The 19423-nt window shown below is 46.3% G+C and overlaps 1 long non-coding RNA gene across 1 annotated transcript in view; it reads left to right on the top strand.

The window, feature by feature from the left end:
- LOC103668235 overlaps positions 1-15580 on the top strand; it is a 55852-nt gene extending 40272 nt beyond the window's left edge. The window contains exon 4 of the long non-coding RNA XR_005835517.1: positions 15469-15580. This is a non-coding gene — a long non-coding RNA (uncharacterized LOC103668235). The remainder of the gene's footprint in view (positions 1-15468) is intronic.
- The last annotated feature ends 3843 nt before the right edge of the window (positions 15581-19423 follow it).

Here is a 19423-nt window from a genome sequence, read left to right as displayed (position 1 = left end):
TCATTCTTTAACACCCTCAAAGGCAGGTCTTTGTTGAGTGTCCACTAGCCCAAAGAGGGCAAGGGTCTTGCCAGATTCCCTTCCATCTGCTCACCTCTTTGGTGCTGTGAACAGCCTTGATCACACAAAGCCACTCTGTGCAAGTGAACCCAGACTGCTTCCTATTCCTCTGGAAGAATGGTGTGGAAACTTCCAAACTCAAGTTACAGGACAAAAAAAAGTGTTTATTGATAACCACAGTGGCTTTCTTAGGAGGGTGGGCCTCACTGGACCCGAGCCAGAGCTGCTGCTGCAGCTTCTCGCTTTTCTTTTCTTTTCTTGTGGTAATAAATTCACATTAAATTCTCCATTTTATTTTATTTTATTTTTTATTTTTTTAAAAAGATTTTATTTATTTATTTGACAGAGAGAGAGACAGCCAGCAAGAGAGGGAACACAAGCAGGGGGAGTGGGAGAGGAAGAAGCAGGCTCCCAGCGGAGGAGCCCGATGCGGGGCTCGATCCCAGGACTCTGGGATCACGCCCTGAGCCGAAGGCAGACGCTTAATGACTGAGCCACCCAGGCGCCCCTAAATTCTCCATTTTAAACCTGGGCTTCTGAATCTTTTGTGCCATGGATCCCACTGGCAGTCTAGTAAAAATCCATGGACCCCTTCTCAGAACCATGCTGTTAAATGCCTGAAATAAAATACACTTGACCCTTGAACAATGTGGTGGTTGGGACACTGACTTCTCAGGCAGATGAAAATCCACGTACAACTTCTGACTCTCCAAAAACCTAACTACTAAGAGCCTACTGTTGACCAGACGCCTCTCTGATAGCATAAACAATTGAGGAACACCTATTTCGTATTTTATATGTATTACATACTGTATTCTTACAATAAAGGAAGCTAGAGAAGAGAAATGTTCAAAGAGAAAATGCATTTCCAGTCTCGTATTATATTTGTTAAAAAAAAAAATCTGTGGGTACGTGGACCTGCGCAGTTCAAACACAGGCTGTTCGAGGGTTAACTGTACATAGCCTCTCAAAGCCAATTCCTTTGGAATTTTGCCATCAACTCTTTAAGGATCAAATGTGCAAAACAGCAATATATGTTTTCTTAATGAATGCATTAATAGCAAGAGCTGGCAGGCAGAACTAGTAACTGGTAGAATTTCTCTTGATGGCAATGGACTCAGGTACTGATTCATGATAGAAGCAAATACTGACTGTGAGCTAGAAGGTAGTAAAAGTAAAGAAGTAGCATTTTTCTATCCATGCTTACCATCAGGGCAAAAGGAGGAGGCCTCAGGCCTCTGGGGAAGTTCTGGAGAGGACTTTGGACTTCAGCTGCACATGGAGCTTGGGTTGACCTAGACCCCCAAGGAACAGAGGGCACCAGCTGAAATCTGGGTAGGCTTGGCTTTGATAAAATAGGCAGAACTACACTGAAGTCACCGCCCTACCCCACTATTTACATCACTCCAATTACCATTTGCTTGCCATCCCCTGTCACCATATCACAGATACACCTGTGGACGAGAAAGATGGTAATGCCACAAGTACAGCAGTGGCATGGGTTGGAGGGCCTGAGTGAGATGCTGTGGGGTAGTGGGCGAGCGTTTGAACTCTGGTTCCGCTACTTACCTTGGGCAAACCCTTTCACCCCTGCAAGCAACAGTCGCCTCCTACATTAAGTGAGGAAATCTGCTGTCTGCGATTCATGTGGCTTGTGTGAGGGGTCAACGTAATAAGGTGTGTAAAATTTCTAGCGTGGTTTCTGATACGTGAGCAATGTAGCTGTCATCATCATGGTTAGTGCTATTATTATATCAAGCTTCTCTTCGTAAGAGAGGTCCAGTCCTAGTTTTTCAAAAAAACTTAGTAAAAAATGAAGACAGTCTTTCCATAAAGGCTTTAAATACTCACAATAGCGCCTCCTCTATTCCTTATTCATATCTGCTCCCACCATTCCACTTGACTTTCTCCTCTTTGCCATCCTTTGGGATGACACCAGATTAAATTTTTTTTCAGAAGGATGAAAAATTTCTTGAGAAAGTATCCTCACGCTTGCCCTCTACTTGATACCACTGTAAACACATACACACACACACGCACACACACCCACACACACATGCACACACACACACACACACACACTCATTCCTCTCTTTCTTCCTGCACTAAGGGAATCAAATCCAGGCCTCCTGCCTGGAACTGTGGAACATTACCATCAGGCTGGTCCATTAAATATCATTTGAAAGTCAATTTTATCCCAGAGTGGTAAGTAGTATGCGTGCTTATGTCTTCATCTACCTTAATTAGGAAAAGCAATTTGCTGCACATTTCTTAAAAAAAGAAAAAAAAGCTGATCAAATTTGAGCTCCTGATAGATTGAAACACAGGGTATGTTGTGGTGGTGGTACGAAGATGTGAAACCACTTCCCACATCTAAATTACGGCTTGGTCTAAAAACAGTCCAGCCTTATGACTCGCATGTTTCCTAAGTAACTTGTACAATTGCCCGTAATTATGGAAATAGGGGCTGTCTCCTGAAAGGCAGCCCCTCCTCATTTTGTTTCTCGACCCAGAATAGAAAACTCCATTTTGAGTCTATCACTGGAGATGTTTCCATCCCATCATATTTTCTGTGATTCTGTACCATTAACAATCTCAAGACCATTTTTGCACATCTCCTTTTGCCAAAATGGTTGGAGTGTCTGAGAAACTACAGCTCCGTTGAATGTAGGTGTCTGCTTTTCTAGTTTCTTTTAACTAGGCCAGACCAATTTTAACTCCCATGGGTGCCTCTGAGTTGAGTCCTCCTGATACACTGGTGAGGTGCCAGTAGCCCCTGAGCTGGCCCTCAGATGCCCTGGGAGTGTCTCGAGGGCTGCAGAGATAAGGCCTTCAGAAGTGTTTGTGTTTGAGGAACTAAGGAGCCTCTTAAGAGGGCACGATCCCTAAGAGAAGGATGAGCCAGGAAGAAGCAGCCAGGCCTGACGAGCTTGACCCAGCAAGAGAGCTCTGCACTTTAGAAGAAGGTGTGGTTATGGCCTACTGCCCTGTGGTCACTGGCATGCAAAGCTGACCCCTAAACTCGGGTCTGGGTCTTGGTAAGAGATGAGCTGTCATTCTTGCCCACCCCCCGCAAGTATTCCATTTGCCACACGGCAGCCAGACAACTGTTTTCAAATCATATATCAGATCGTGCCCTCCTCTGCCTGAAAACCTTCCATGGCTTTCCACTCTGCAGAGCGGTAAATAAAACTCTCCTTCTGAGAGCCTGCAGGATCCTACCCAAGCAGCTTCTGCCTGCTTCTCCCATCTCATCTTGTAAGTCTCTCCCCTTTGTTTATTTCAACCACAGGGCGTTCTTTCTCATCCTGAGACTGGTCCAGTCTCACCCTACTGCCTTTATATCTGCTGTTCCTCTGTCCTGAATACTCTTCTCTGGAGGACATCTTGTCATCCTTCAGCTCTCAGTGAAAATATTACCTCCTTAAATCATCCTTTTCTGACCCCCCTGTCTAAAGTGGATACCCTTCTCATGCCTCATGAAACTCTCTCACATCACCCTTTTTGTTTTATTCCTAGCCCTTATCCCAGGCTGACATGATCTTGTTTGGTTGTTAGTTTATTGTCTCTTCCCTGTTAAGGACAGGGTCTGTCTTAGTTTGGCTTCCCTTTCAAAGGCAGAGCCTGAGACAAGGGTTTGGTGCAGGTACTTTATGTTGGAAAACAGAGCTCTTCCAAGTATTATTAGTAATTAAAGAGGTTTAATATAGAAATCAGAGCTTGCACAAATATGAGTAGATGTAAGAGAATGAAGATCAAGAAGATTGAGGCTGCAAGGTCAGGGAAACACTGATGATCTCAGCCTGGAGCAAAGCACTGTAATGGCTGGTTCTTAAAAGTTCTCTGGGAAATTGTATCATATCTGGCTCCTATATATTCTCATAAGTAGTAGCCTCTTCTCATTTCTTCGTTTCCAATCTCACATAGGTTCTTCTCATTGGAAAATTCTAACCTGTACCCAGGCAGGTAAAATTGGTTGAAGCCTGTGTGGAACTGTTCGCTTTAGCCATGTCTGGGATCAGCAATGAGGCTGAATGGATAAGAGGTGCCCGACACTGGAAAGCTACCTGTCTTTTTATTTCTCTGTCCCAGACCCTGGAATATGCCTGGTCCATCAAAGGGGCTCAATAAGTGCTCTTGAGTGACTGTTTTGCAAAAGGACTGTAAGGAAAAACTAACAGAGTTGCGATGCTCACTTTGGGAATCCAGCAGCACACAAACCACATCGTTATGGGATCCAACTAATAGAGGATACCTGAAAAATCTGAGTGCATTCTCCATCGATTGGTCAGGACAGCTGGGCTCTGCCAGCATCTCAAGTTTCCAGGCTTTAATGGGGGTTCTCAGTGGGAAGTAACAGAAAAACAATATGGCTCCCACCAAGGAGTAGTGGATAGACACAGGGATATCTGAGCAAAGCTGTCCAGGAGCATGTGTGGGACACCCCTGGGGCCTCCTAGAACCACTATAGATAAGGGCAGGAGTGAGTGAAACCTTTGCTATGATTTGTGATATAAATCCATTAGTACCAGTGACTTGGCTGGAGGGAACTCACGTAATAATATCTTCAAGAAAATGTGTCATGAACAAAGCACCCATGGATGAGGCACATCGCTTAAACATTCAGAAACTCCTAGAATAGGTTGGCTACCCATGGGATTCCATTAGCCAGTGAGAAATTGTACTGGCCAGGAGGAGGAAGGAGGATATGAATTTGTTTTAATAGTGTCATTCCTGTGTCTGTTGATAGTGTGGTCGTGGAAGTCAGCATGAGTCCATAGGCCTAGGGACTGGAGGAAATTAAGTGGTGGAGAGATGAATTAGAATTTAAATCAAACAAGCAAACCAAAGCACGGGCGGTGTACAGGGCAGTGCATTAAAAACTCCTATACCTCCACTCAGTCAGTATGAGCCTGCTGAGGTCTGGGGATTAGTTGATGAGATAGATGAGTGCTGGTCCATGAATTCAATAATGGAAATAGATGCTGTCCCAGAAGGCAATCAGATAACAGTTTTTATAAACATCTATGTAGCATATAGGTAGTCTAATTCTCAGCTTTTATTTGAGTCTTTCTGGGCACGAAGACTGGTCTTCATGGCTTTGAATAGGCTCCTTTTATGTGTTCATTCATTCAACAAATATTTATTGAGGTCTTACTATGTGCCAAGCAATGAGCTAAGCACTAGGAGTGTAAGCGAACAAAACAAAACACATTACATATTTATCCAAAAGAAACGAAAGGGTACATCCACACAAAGACCAATATGTGACTGATCATTGTAGCTTCATCTGTAATGGACAAAAATGACCCAAATGTCCATCAGTTGGAGAACGGATCACTGAGCACCCCATACGACGGAGCGCTACTCAGCAATAAAAAGGAACCAACTATTGATACATGCAAGCACGTGGGTGGATCTCAGGAGGTTTGATTCTAAGGAAAGGAGGACAAAAGACTACATCCTCTATGATTTCATTTACAGCATATCATCCTGGAAGAGGCATATAATAGGCACAGAAAGCAGATCGGTGGCTGCCAGTGTCTGTAGGGCTCTGATTGCAAAGGGGCACAAGGAGACTTTTGGGGGTATTGGAATGTTTTATATCTTCACTGTAGTGGTGGCTCTCTGATTGGATACATTTGTCAAACTCATTGAGCTCTACCCTTGAAAAGGCTAGATATTATTAAATCGTACCTTTAAAAACTTGACTTTAAAAAACAACAACTCAGGGGTGCCTGTGTGGCTTAGTCAGTTAAGCATCTGCCTTTGGCTCAGGTCATGATCTCAGGGTCCTGGGATTGAGCCTTGCATTGGGCTCTCTGCTTGGTGGGGAGCCTGCTTCTCTCTCTCCCTCTGCCCCTGCCCCGCTTGTGCTCTCTTTCTCTCTCAAATAAATAAATAAAATCTTAAAACATAACAGAACAAAACCCCCCTAAACCCAGCTCACATCCTGGTGGGGCATCAGATATTAATGAATACATTTAGCAGATGGCACCCTACAACGTTTCCCGTCAGCCCTCCTCTGATTTCACCTGCTGCTCAAGGAGACAGTTCCCTGCAAACTCATATTCCTCCCATATCACAGCTTCTCTTCTCAAATGTGCACTCCACGTTTGCTTTTCTTTTTCTTTTTCTTTTTTTTTTACTTTCTTCTCTGGAGTTTCTCCAACACCTTGGGATTGTTCAGCCCTCAAGCAAGTCCCCTAGCTGTGTGGGGGAGTTAACTCTTAGGGGTAAACTCAATGCTTCAGGCCAAAAATTCTGGGAGGCATTCTATACCCTTTTCAGGGGTCCCAGTGAAACTGAGCCCAAATGACCCCAGCCCACATCTGCCTGAGTGGCAATCTTGATAAAGCACCTTTACATTGACCTTTCCTTCTCTTCCATGTCTCGCTGTCACCGTCATCTCACTCCTGCTTCGTGGGATTACCTCCCAAATAAATTACTTGTGCTGGAGCCCTTGTCTCAGGCTCTGCTTTTGAGGGAAGCAAACTAAGACAGAATATAATGTCAGATGATATGAAGCAAAATAAATCAAGTAGAAGGATGAGGAGATGGGAATCCTACTGCAGATAAGGTTAAGAGGGAGTTCTATGTTGTGGGGACCTCTGAGCAGACATCTGAACTCAGCAAAGGAATGAGCCATGTGGCTATTTAGGGGAAGAGAATTTGGGGCTGGGGAAACAGTGAGAGTAAGTATGGAATATTCTAGAAATGGCAAGGAGTTCACTGTAGCTGGAGCTAAGTGAGCAAAAGATGAGGGCCTAGAGGTAGTACGGCAGGCCATGTAGGATCATGTGGGCTGCAGAGAGGACCATGGGTTTCATTCTAAATGAGCTGAGACCACTGGAGGATTTTAAGCAGAGGAATGAAATGATCTGAATTACATGTTTAAAAGGACAACTCTGGCTTTGTGCTGAGATGACACTATAAGGGTCAATGGTGGAAATAGGGAGAACAACCAGGAGGCTGTTGTAACCATGTAGCTAAAAAAATGATGGCAGTTGGATCCCTTGTGGTAGTGGTGATTTCTGCTGAGGAGTGGTTGGATTCTGGATGTATTTTGCAGGTATAACTAACAGGATTTACAGAAGGATTGAATGTAGGATATAAGAAAAAGAAGAAGATTTGGAGTTGACACCAAGAGTCTTGTCCTGTGCTATTTGAAGAATGGCATTATTTACTGCCCTGGGGAAGATTCCAGGGGGAGCAAGTTTGGGTGAGGGGAATGGAAATTCTGATTTAAGATATGTTAAATTTGAGGAGCCTAACTGACATTCACGTAAAGATGTTGAGAAAGCAGTGAGACGTACAAGCCTGGAGTTCAGGAAGTTGTCAGGGCTAGAGATTTAAATTTGGGAGTGGTCAGCAAGTAGATGATGCTTGAGGTCCTGAGATTCAAGATGAGAGCACCTAGGGAGTCAGTATAGACAGAGAAGAGAAGTCCAAGCATTGAATGCCAGTTTACTCCAACATTTAGAGGTCAGGAAGATGAAGAGTAATCAGAAGAGACAGAAAGAACATCAAGAAAGGTAGGAAGAGATCCAAGAAGGCACAGTATCTCCAAGGCCCAGAGAAGAAACTGTTTCTAGAAGAATAGTGCTGATGGGTCAAGTTAGGCTGAGGTCTGAGAATTTGTCTTGGACTTACTTGCAGGCATCACTGCTGACCCTGAAAAAGAGCACTTTCAGTGGGATGGTGAGGATGAAAGCCTTGCTAGAACAAGCTCAAAAGGAAGAGAAAGAAAGACAGAGAGGGAGAGAAGAGGAGGAGGTAAAGAGAACAAGTAGAAATAACTTGAGTTTTGCTGTGGGGGGGGAGTGTAGAAATGGGGTAGTATCTGGAAAGGGATGTAGGGTCAAAGGAGGCTTCTGGGTTCTGTTTAGAGTCCTGACATCCGAGGAGGTTTGTGTGCAGGTGGGGACGCTCTAGTTGGGTGGGCTTAACTTCATGATGCAGAAGGGGGCAGGAGGCAAGTCTTGAGCAGGCTGGAGCTGGGGCCTCCAGTGCACATACATTTCATTTTGGCTTTAGACAAGAGCATGGACAGCTCATCTGCTGTGACAGGAGAGAAGTTGGAGGATCTGAGCACAGTTGCAGAGAGGCTGGGAGATTGGGTGCGGGTTCTAGAAGTGGACTTCTGATTACTTCTGTTTTCTCCATGAAATAAGCAAGACCATCAGCCAAGAGTGAAGACGAAAAGGGGAGTGTTGCAGATTTGAGGAGAGATGAGAAAGAGTGGCCTCATTGTTGCAGAGAGTAGCATGGACTGAGTAGGAAAATGTCGAAGGATGCTAGCAGCCTTACACGCCTACTCGGAATTCATGGTCATGAATCGAAAGTAAGAGCAGTGATCATGAACCTGCCTCCGCTCCTTGTGTGTGGGTGCCAGGGAGGTGGGGAGGTGGATTTACCCAGCATCGGGGTGTGAGGTGGTGAGAAAGGGAGTGGGAGTTATGATAGGATCAAAGCAGGTGAGGAGGGCAGTGAGGCTACAGGATACTGATGTGAGTGAAGAGCTGGTAGGATCAGTGGATAAGAACTCCCAGCGAGGTCCGAAAATTGCTGCAGTGGAGGGAATTAGGGTGATGTGGAAGAGTTAGAGGCGGTAGTTGGAGAGTGGGACACTTAACACTGAGATTATGTTGGGGACACAGCCATTGGTAATGACCACATGTAGGGTATGACAGGTCTAGGTGTCTGAGATAGGACAGAGACACAATTGGGAGAGGAGAAGAAGTCAAAGATCTGAGAAGCTAGAGTCAGAAGGATTATCTATGTTGGACATTGAAATCACCAAGAATGTTGCTCATGGCAGCGGTGCAGAGGTGAGCCAGGTGATAAAATATTCAAGACATGAGGAGAAGGGGGTGACTAGGTGACGTGTAACTCGGCAACAGCCGAAAGGCATTTTTCATATTCTACCTGTGTTGTTCACTCTTTTGTTTATGGTTCTTGTTCAACCTCCCCCGACCCTGTTTCCAACTAAGTACGGGAAGGGAAAGCCCATGTTGTTACTGTTTTTGTAGCTAAGTTGGTGCTTAGCCTAAAGATACCACTTACTCGATTGACAGAGAGAGCGAGACCCTGCTCTCCCAGCCCTCTTCTAGAATTTCTGAGATGCCAGATGGATGTCCAGATGTGTCCCAGCTCTGGTAGCACCTGCCCTTGTAATGGCAGTACAACCAAGTCAACTTCCTGCTACCAGTCGCACTCAGTGCTCCCTCAAGATAGGTGTCCAGGTTGAGGACATAGTTTCTTCAACTCTACTTGCCCAGACCAAAGGTTGGGCCTGAGGGAAACTGGGAAGCAGTCAACGTTGTTTCTGATGCTTCTTTATTTCAGTACGTGCAAATCGTGGCACCCAGGTCCCCCTGCCTGGGATCTGACCACTGTGTCACCTGGTTTAATTCCTGCTCAAGCAGTGCATTTCGAACTGAGATCAATCACGATCCCACTGGGGAACTACGGAAACGATTAAGTCCTGGTCTTTGCCCTAATGAATTAAGCCAGAATCTTTGGGGGGTAAGGCCCAGGAATCAGCATTTCTAGTGTTTCTCAGGTGCTTTCAGTGGCTCCTGTTTGAGAAGCCCTGCACTGATGTGGTGCTTGGCAAGGATGGAACTTTTCCAGGTGTTTTTATACTGACAGGTGACTTCTTTAATGGGAGACCGCTCTCCAGTCCAAAGGAGCAGATCGCTAATGGTGGAATTTGGGGTGCCTGTCAGGATCCTAGTAAGAAGCAGAGGGCTCGTCAGCCACTGTCCAATTTTGCCAGTCAAGAGAAAGAAGGAGATGCTACCAGGTGTCGTCAGAGTTTCATAGTCTAATGGTTCCCGACATCATGTGGTCTCCAGAACAGCTGCAGTGGGATCACCTGGCAATGTGTGAAAAATTCAGATTCTCAGGCCTCACTCCATACCTGTTGAATCCGAAACTCTGGGAGTGGGGCCATTTGTGTTTTCACAAACCCGCCTGGCGATTGTGATGCCCGCTCACATTTGAGAAGCCCTCTTCTTCCAACCTGTGAGCCCAAGCCATGGAGTGCCCCTTCCCCTGTGACCCAACTCAACGTAGGCTGACCTCATTCACTCTCTGGATCCAATATGGCTCCCTGCGTCTGGTGCTCTGGGGTGTTTCAAGTGTGAGGGGTGCTTTGCTCTGATGACCTGTGCCAACGTATGTGGCAGCAATGACATCTGTGTGTTCTCTGCTACCACTCTGAGGGTAGTGGGACAAAGATCTTTGCATAGGGGCAGCTCTTCCTCTCCTGCAAATACCCTAAACTCTCCTCACTGGGTGGCCACCCCATGTTTGTTCTCAAAGCAGGTCTTGGGTAGCGCCTTCTGATGTGTCTATACGGCAAACCATTTGTTTGGACAAGGGTGGGGGCGTTGCCTTCTGATGAGCTTTGTAAATGCTTACCTCTTGGTTTGGATTTCGGTGCTAAAGGCCATAGGCTAATACGTCCCAGGTATTGCCTGGCTATCCTGCCAGAGCCGTCCTTTCCTTAAAGAAAGTCATTAGTTGAAATAGACTTTTTAAGGAACACAGAAGGTAGGAGTGTCCATCTTATGCGAAGTCACATACAGATGATGTGGAATTACTTCCCTCACTGCCTCCTTCATTAGCCCAGAAAATAAGGGTTCGATTGAATTATACAGGAGTCTTACATTGGCTGTTGATTATTTTTAAACTTGTTCTATTATTTAAGAGTAATAGAGATTGTACAGTTTTATATGATCTGATTATTATTCAGATTTGAAAGTCGTTCACGTCAAATTAAAATTCCTTTGGGCCCTTTAAAATGCCTTAAATTAAAGTTTATGATTTAATAACTAAAGGGTACAGAGGGAATGCCAACCGACTTTCTGAATCTTCAGTGATATGGAAATTTCCAGAAGATTCACAGTCTCTCCAAATTAACATTTCTTCTGTTTAGCAGACACGGTAGCGATGAGGGAGGATCCAGGACTGTGAGCCAAGATACCTGGGTTTCAGGCTAGGCTTTGCTGAGAGTGAATTCCTGCAGAGAAAAGAGCTGAAATACTTGGTCACCGTCCTTGAAGGACTTAGAAAAACCAGAGGGCAAACACAGAGAGAAAAGGGGGAAAAATCGGTGTGGAAAAGGCTGGTAGTTAAAGTCACGGTGAACCCAGACTGCTGTATTAACGCAAATGATGTCTAATTCTAAGGGAAAGAGTTTCCTCTTTTTCTTTCCTGCTCCTCCCTCCCTTCCTTCCCTCCTCCCTCTTTCCACCCTTCCGCATTTCTTCCTCCCCTGCTTTTTTATCAAGCAACCTATATAACAGAGCAAGCGTTCATTAAACATCTCTTTTTTTTAATTTTTTTTTAAGATTTTATTTATTTATTTGACAGAGAGAGAGACAGCTAGCGAGAGAGGGAACACAAGCAGGGGGAGTGGGAGAGGAAGAAGCAGGCTCATAGCGGAGGAGCCTGATGTGGGGCTCCATCCCATAACGCAGGGATCACGCCCTGAGCCGAAGGCAGACGCTTAACCGCCGTGCCACCCAGGCGCCCCTCATTAAACATCTCTTGATCCAAGACTTATGGGAAGTCCCATCCACCTTTAGACCAGTGCCAGAGGGATGCCTGCCCTGGGTTCTAGGGCTTTAGACCCTTGCTACTCTAAGTGTGGTCTATGGACCAGCAGCATCAGCATCACCTGGGCGCTTGCTGGAAGTGAGAACTTTTGGGGCGCCTGGGTGGCTCAGTCGGTTGAGCATCTGCCTTCAGTTCGGGTCATGATCTTGGGGGTCTCAGGATCGAGCCCCACATCGGGCTCCCTGCTCAGTGGGGAGTCACCTTCTTGCTCTGCCTCTCCACGCCAACCCCTCGCACGTGCGCTCTCTTTCTCACTCAATTAAATAAATAAAATCTTAAATTAAAAAAAAGAAGTGAGAACCCTTGGGCACCACTCCAGACTTAAGGAAACAGGGTCTGCATTTTCACCAACTCCGCAGGTGATTCTGGTGTGCCTTAAAGTTTGAGAAACACTGTTTAAGAGATTCTCTCCTCTGGCTCCTCCTCTCTCCCCCAGGCAAGATTCTGAAGGGCCAACGGGATGCGCCCACTCAGGACTTGCCCTCCTAGAACACTCTCTGGACTCCTGGACGCCGGAATACCCTGCTCAAAAGTCCTGAGCCTGCTTCCAGGGCCCACACGGGGCTGACTGCACAGCCAGTATGCGTTGCTCTGGGCTGCAGGAGCGGGCAAGGGTGGCTGTTGAGAAGGTGGAAACGAGGAGGTCCGTAGAAGCAGCTTGGTGAGGTGGCTGAAGCTTCTACATCCATGGACCCACACTGCGGGTGGGAAAAGCAGGGGGGTGGCTGAGCGCCAGCTCCCTCTGCACCCCCAAATTCCAGTGTGGAACGCCAATGAGCCCCAAACTCTGAATTCACAGCTGGCCTTCCAAGTTGTTTTGACAGTTTATTTGTCAAGATAGGAGGAAAGAACCTTTTCAATGTAAACATTCGTTAGCTGGGTATGTAACTTCAAACATTCAGACACATGGCACGTGGACCTCAGTTTGTATGCTTGACTCAGTCCTGCAGATGTTAGGGGCGAGCCTGCTGGTGATGGGCTGAGGGGACATCTGAGGTTTTCCAAAGCAGTGTGCCCTCTTTTTCTTCTGGGGACAAAGTTAGAGTGATACATCTGCTTCGCTCTCTTCCTCAAGCCACATTCCTTTGTACATTTCCAGACTCTTCCTAAACCCGGAGGCCTTCTAGTTAGGGGATTTTCTTTAGGATTTCCTTGGGAGCTGTGTGCCCATCATTTAATCAAGATTTCCTTGGCCTCTCTCCAATTTCTCTCTCCCTCCCTCTCTCTCTCTCTTTAAAAAAGTAAATCCAACACCTTTATTTGGCATTGGGTATCCTGACGTTGGTTCCTCACAGTTCCTTAGAGAACAACCCCCCAAATCACAACAAATTAATGGAAAATAATGATCAAATGGCCCTATGTACATATAGCCCAGGCATCTCCCATGTGTGCACACCCCCTGCCACACCCCCTGGGAGACAGTTAAGGGGTTACTAAACTTGGGGAGTGCAGGGAACAGTTTCCACATTGCAGCAATTTTAAGACCTCCCCCCCTATGAAGTAAGGATGTCTCATATGGACAGTGGGGCAGCAAGAGTGTGGTTGGCAGCTTTATTTTTCCTCTCAGGATGTCTCAGAAAATAACCCTGCATTTGGCAATGGACCGTGTCTTGGGTTCAATGAGACGTGCTTTTTAGGTTCAAGCTTGTAACAGAAGTGGCATTTTCTCAAAAGCACCTGCTGAGGGCAAGGTGGAGAGTACAGGTCCTCTAATTTAGCACCCACCATCCGGGGCCCCATCCTCTACATTCTTATTTCCTAAAGGCAGGGCACACGGATCTGAATTTTTAGCAAACACCCCAGTGATTGTGATGCTGGTAGTTGGCAGGCCATACTTGGAGAAGTCTTGGTGTGGAAAGGAGGTGGCCCTTACAGTCCCTATGTGGCCCAGTTCCATTTATATCCTGGGTCAGGCCTGTCAATTAGCTGTGCCAATGCCGGTGACTCATGAGTGGCTTGGAGCTCATGATATCCCTGCATTCAATTTAACAAACATTTATTAGGGCCTCAGCTCTTTACGGAGGAATATAATGGGCCCTGGGAACCCACCAAAGGATAAGCCACAGCTCCGATCACGAGGAGCTTGGACTCGTCTCTATTTACATCAGGACTGTCATTAATATCTTAGGAATATCTGTTTTGTTTCGTGGGTAGAGTCCAGCGTCAGATTGGGAATAGGCATAGAACAGAATGCAGATGAATGACACAACATCTTTTTATTTTAACTTTTTAAAGATTTTATTTATTTATTTGAGAGAAAGAGAGCCAGCATGAGTGGTGTGTGTGTGGGGGGGAAGGGGTGGGCAGGGGTGTGGGCAGAGGGAGAAGCAGACTCCTGGCTGAGCGGGGGAGCCCTGTGCAGAGCTCGATCCTAGGAGCCTGGGATCATGACCTGAGCCCCCCAGGCGCCCCTGAATGACACCACATCTGTTTAGTTAAGCACAGTGTATCGAATGTATCTATAGTTACAAAAGAAGGCATTCGAACCATCCCAACTGCAATGACAATACATCTTGTCTTAATCGAAACCCATCAGTTTACGATTTAGCTATTGTGGACAAAGCTGCTATGAACATTGGGGTGCATATGGCCCTTCTCTTTACTACGTCTGTATCTTTGGGATAAATACCCAGTAGTGCAATGGCTGGGTCATAGGGTAGCTCAATTTTTAACTTTTTAAGGGACCTCCACACTGTTTTCCAGAGTGGTTGTACCAACTTGCATTCCCACCAACAATGTAGGAGGGATCCCCTTTCTCCACATCCTCTCCAATAATTGTTGTTTCTTGCCTTGTCAATTTTTGCCATTCTAACTGGTGTAAGGTGGTATCTTAGTGTGGTTTTGATTTGAATTTCCCTGATGGCTAAATATTACTCAGCTATCAAAAAGAACGATTTCTCAACATTTGCTGCAACATGGACGGCACTGGAGGAGATAATGCTAAGTGAAATAAGTCAAGCAGAGAAAGACAGTTATCATATGGTTTCTCTCATCTATGGAACATAAGAACTAGGAAGATCGGTAGGGGAAGAAAGGGATAAAGAAAGGGGGGTAATCAGAAGGGGGAATGAAGCATGAGAAACTATGGACTCTGAGAAACAAACTGAGGGCTTCAGAGGGGAGGGGCGTGGGGGAATGGGATAGGCTGGTGATGGGTATTAAGGAGGGCACGTATTGCATGGTGCACTGGGTGTTATACACAACTAATGAATCATCGAACTTTACATAAAAAACCAGGGATGTACTGTATGGTGTCTAACATAATATAATAAAAAAACATTAAAAAAAACAAAACCCATCAGTTTAAAGCCTAGTGGAGGGAAAACAAACAAACAAACTTAAGCCACCAAAAATGAACTTCGGAGCTCATGTGGAAGAATTTTTTTTTTTGTTACGCGTAAGAATTTTTAAAAGGCTGGGGCACCTGGGTGGCTCAGTCGTTAGTTGTCTGCCTTCAGCTCAGGGCGTGATCCCAACATTCGGGTGGAGCCCCGCATCAGGCTCCTCCCCTGGGAGCCTGCTTCTTCCTCTCCCACTCCCCCTGCTTGTGTTCCCTCTCTCGCTGGCTGTCTCTATCTCTGTCAAATAAATAAATAAAATCTTTAAAAAAAAAAAGAATTTGTAAAAGGCTCTCTACGACTCTGTACAGCCACGATGATGCATGAAGGACACCTGTCCATTCAGGCTGGATTTCTTTGGATAAAAGACAAAAATCCCTTTTTCTTTCTTTTTAGCCCAAAACTACCCAACTTGATTATCAGTATTGTCTCCAAAATTCAGGGTAGTCATTCAGCCTTGGCCGCCTTTGATCTCGCTCGGGCATGGATCACAGGTGTCAGTTCGTGGCTCGGCGATCTAGCACACTGGCGGACACGCCTGAACGGAGTGGAGCCATCAGCCCACCTGCACACTGTGGTCCGGGATTCTCCGACACACTGCGCTGTGGAAGCTTCGAGCCTCTGAGGAAGAGTCTGTGAATCAAATGCCTTTTAGTCGTAAGATTTAATGAGACCACTTTTAAGATATATTTGGGGAATTAATGGAATATCTGTCTTCTTTTCAAACTCTCCCCCCCCCGACCCCCCCCCGACCCCCCCACCAGTCCCCTGCTTCTATCTCAGAGAACACAAAGCTGTGTTTGTGATTTATTATCAACCTGAAGCTAATGATTAAACACTCCTCCCAGGGTGAAGTCTGGGGAGGAGGGACTCTGCCCTTGCTCACTAGGAGGGGGTGACTTTCTCATTTACAGAAATATGCCTCAGGTGTGGAAGATCTTCCCCCCCTTGACTGAGAGCAGCCTAAGCCCCCAGTTGTCCACTCCCTACCTCCCCTCCTGCTGCTTTTCTCACCTCTAGTCACCACTCACAAGAGACCCAAGTGACCTCAAGTTGAAATTTGGGGCCCCCAGAGCAGATTCCAGAAACGGGCACCATCTTGTTTTGGAGCTTGAGAGATGGAACGACCCTCGGCCCCTCCCGCTCAGAGGGCCTCCCTCTTGAACTCTCTGGGCAATGCAGGCCCTCATCGCACCTATCAGGTTCTGTGAGATTTCAAGTGTGTGGGAGTGAAGGCAGTCCCACCGCTCTTCCCTTGCCAGGGAGCGCCACCGCCCCCACGCTCTCCAGCCAGGAAGTCCCACCCTCAGGCCACCTGGCTCAGTGCGGGAGCTCCCTGCACACAGCCTGTGCCTACTCAGGGACGCAGGGGGGCTGGTCTTCACTTGGCGCCACAAGCAGCCTTTTCCAGTCCACACCTGCCAATAAGGCAGCCAAGAGGGTGGTTTAGAAAGTAGAGACAAGGTGCAAAAGCAGCAGTGAGCCAGCTGTCCTCTTTTACCTGCCCTTGATGACTTGCACTTTCTCCCAGACAGCTGCCGCTCTGGTCTCCTGGCCACTGTTGAGATGAGAAGGGCGGCTTTGGCTAGAGCAACTTTTCTGCCTGTCAGAGGGGAGGGGACATGAAAGGGGTGCTGGGACCATCTGAGAAGTCACTCTACCCTGTGGCGTGTGAGTGGGGGAGGGGTGGGGTGTGGGGGGAGAGGGTCCAATCAAAATGATTCAAGATCCGCAAAAATCCAGTTGTTCTTCCCTCGAATTCATACTCCTTGTTTTCCCAGGCTGTGTATTACCTGTGCGTGTGTGCGCGCACACACACACACACACAAACACACACTTTCCAATTCTCTCCACAAGGCCCCTTGGTGATGGCCGCTCAGATCGTGCCTTAAATGCTTCCAGTGAGGGACATCTCATTCCCTGGCGAGCTGGCCTGTCACAGTCCACTCTGCAGTATCTCCGGGATATTTGTAGACTCAGGGTTAGTTGTGAGCTCAGCCACCCCAGTCCCTCTGAGCACCACGGGCCTGGACCAGGAAGCCTTTGGCCTTTAAGATGAAACAAATGGCGAGCCCATGTGTCGTCCAGGTTCACTGCTCTCCAGCCCCCGATAGCTGTTTGTCCTCGGGAGGCCTAAGGCCAGGGCCTTCGTGTGTTTCCCACCAGTGACTCTTATTGTGCCTTAAGTTCTGTTACAACCACTGTTGCTTCTTGTCCTTGCTCAAAGTCCTGTTCTCCTGGTTGTTTCGGGGGTCCAAGTACCCTAGGTGGGAAGTCTTTAAGTACCTGTGAATAAGGAGGCATATTTTCACGTGAAAGCATGTGGAAGCTGCAGTCCTAGAAAGAAGGTTTAAGTTGGATTTTCCCAAAGAGGCTTGGAGACTGTAATATCATGCTCCATGACTTCTGTTGTATTTTCCTCAGGCATTTGGTCTCCTCTGTTCTCCCCCAGGCTTTCTCAGCTGTTGTTCACTAATGGTTCTAAGGACATTTCTGTTGCAAAGAATTTACCAGCTAGGACTCTTTCCAAGTGTCAAAAAACCCACTTTCAACTGTCTTAAGGGACAATTAGAGAAAGTGGTGGTTCACATTCCAGAGAAGTTCAGGGTACAGGCTGGTTTCAGGTAAGGCTTGATCCAGAGACTCCAGCCGGTCAGGAGACCCATTTCTCTCAGACTGGAGACTCCACCCCACTCTCCTCCAGCCTCTGGCTTGATTCTCAGATCTCACACGGTGTGTGTGTGGCGGGGGTAGGACATTGGCAGTGGCTTCTCATTATTTCCTCACTTCCAAGGCTTGCGACTCCAATCAGAGGGAAGGTTGAGACTTTGACAGGAACTACTAGAAAGTGACCACTTCTCTCTGTTTTATATACCCAGGTGTAAGGGGTGGAGCCACACCTAGACCATATGTGCTTAGGCTGGAGGGAGGGATCCACCCCTAAGCAGAAATCTGGGGTGTTGCTGGAAGGGGGGAAGGAACAGATACTGGGAGGCAAAACCGAACGTGTCTGCAACTTGGACCCTTATCGATTTTGTTGTTGGAGGCTTCTACGCCATCAGTGGGACTCATAGGTCCATAGAATCAGGAACCAGCCAGCATTGGCAGCTACAGCTTCAAACGCAAGAGGGATAAATCAGGAGCTCTCTTGGCATAGAACATGAAGAAGAGTTTTGCAATCAGCACCAACATAAGGAGGGTGATAGAGGGATTCCCGCTGTGTGTGCTGGGAGAGGAGGGGAACGAGGAGGATCGGAGGGCACCGTGTGAACATGGTTTGGCTACAGGACCCTCCCAAACTATATAATAATGCTACTACTTTGCAAAAACATATATTGAGTATAATGCCAGACATTATCCAGTATTTTACAAGATCACAGGGCTAGTAAGTGGCAGAAGTAGGATTTAAACTCTAATAGCACATACCCCCATGTTATAGCGTCCCCAGTGAATACACAGAGAGGGCGACACCTTCGTGCTCTAGGGACAGGAATATGGCTGAGGGAGCAGCTGAGCCATTCTCTAGAGCTGGCAGCTTAGAGGCCATAGGAGAAGGACAGACGAATGAGAGAAGGAAAGGTCATGTCTTCAGGACAGAGGTGCGAAGGGGATAGCTGCCCCGGACAGCACAAGAAAGGAGCGGGGGTGCTGTATCCTAGGGGAAGTGTAGGGCGCAGGGTAACTCTGGGCTTTTGCCAGGCTAACCACTGCCTTGCAGTGTGACTGGGGACAGGTCACTTCACCTCTGTGTGCCTCAGTTTCCTCTCCTGTGAAATAAAGATGACTGTACCTTGTCTCCCCTGTTGTATACGGTTACAGAGATTAGACAAAATAATGTGAGATGAAACACTTTGTATCGAGAACTCCCAGTCATAATTATGCTTTCTTTAGGTACTTAAAAGCCTATTTGCAATAATTTATGGCATCGTCATTGAGGTACTGTTATTAAAGAAAAGCCTGTTTTTCTAAAACAGTATCAGACAGTATCTTCTAGAAATAACTTACATTTAAAAAATTACACGTTCAATGTAGATAATTTACAAAACAAAAATGAATGTGGGAAGAAAACAATAAAATCACCCAGAAAAATCGAATCAGTATTTTCATTAATATTTTTTCAGTTGGTTTTCTATGCCTCTTTGTGCTTTCTTTTAAGCTAATAGTGTTTCAATTTAATATTTTATCTTACACACACACACACACACACACACACAGTCTTTACTCTTATAACCCACTTCTTTCCATTTAATTTATTATGAATATATTTCCTAGTCATTAATCTTATACCACAGTGATTTCCAATTTTTTTACTGTGATCCATACTAAAAAAATATATTTATGTCACTACTAAGTAAACACATACACCCATACATATAACTGCCCAATATTTGCCCTTA

The sequence above is a fragment of the Ursus maritimus genome (genome assembly GCF_017311325.1).
Source record: "Ursus maritimus isolate PB19 chromosome X unlocalized genomic scaffold, ASM1731132v1 scaffold_X1, whole genome shotgun sequence".
Lineage (NCBI taxonomy): Eukaryota > Metazoa > Chordata > Mammalia > Carnivora > Ursidae > Ursus > Ursus maritimus.
This window is presented reverse-complemented; position numbering and strand designations above follow the sequence as displayed.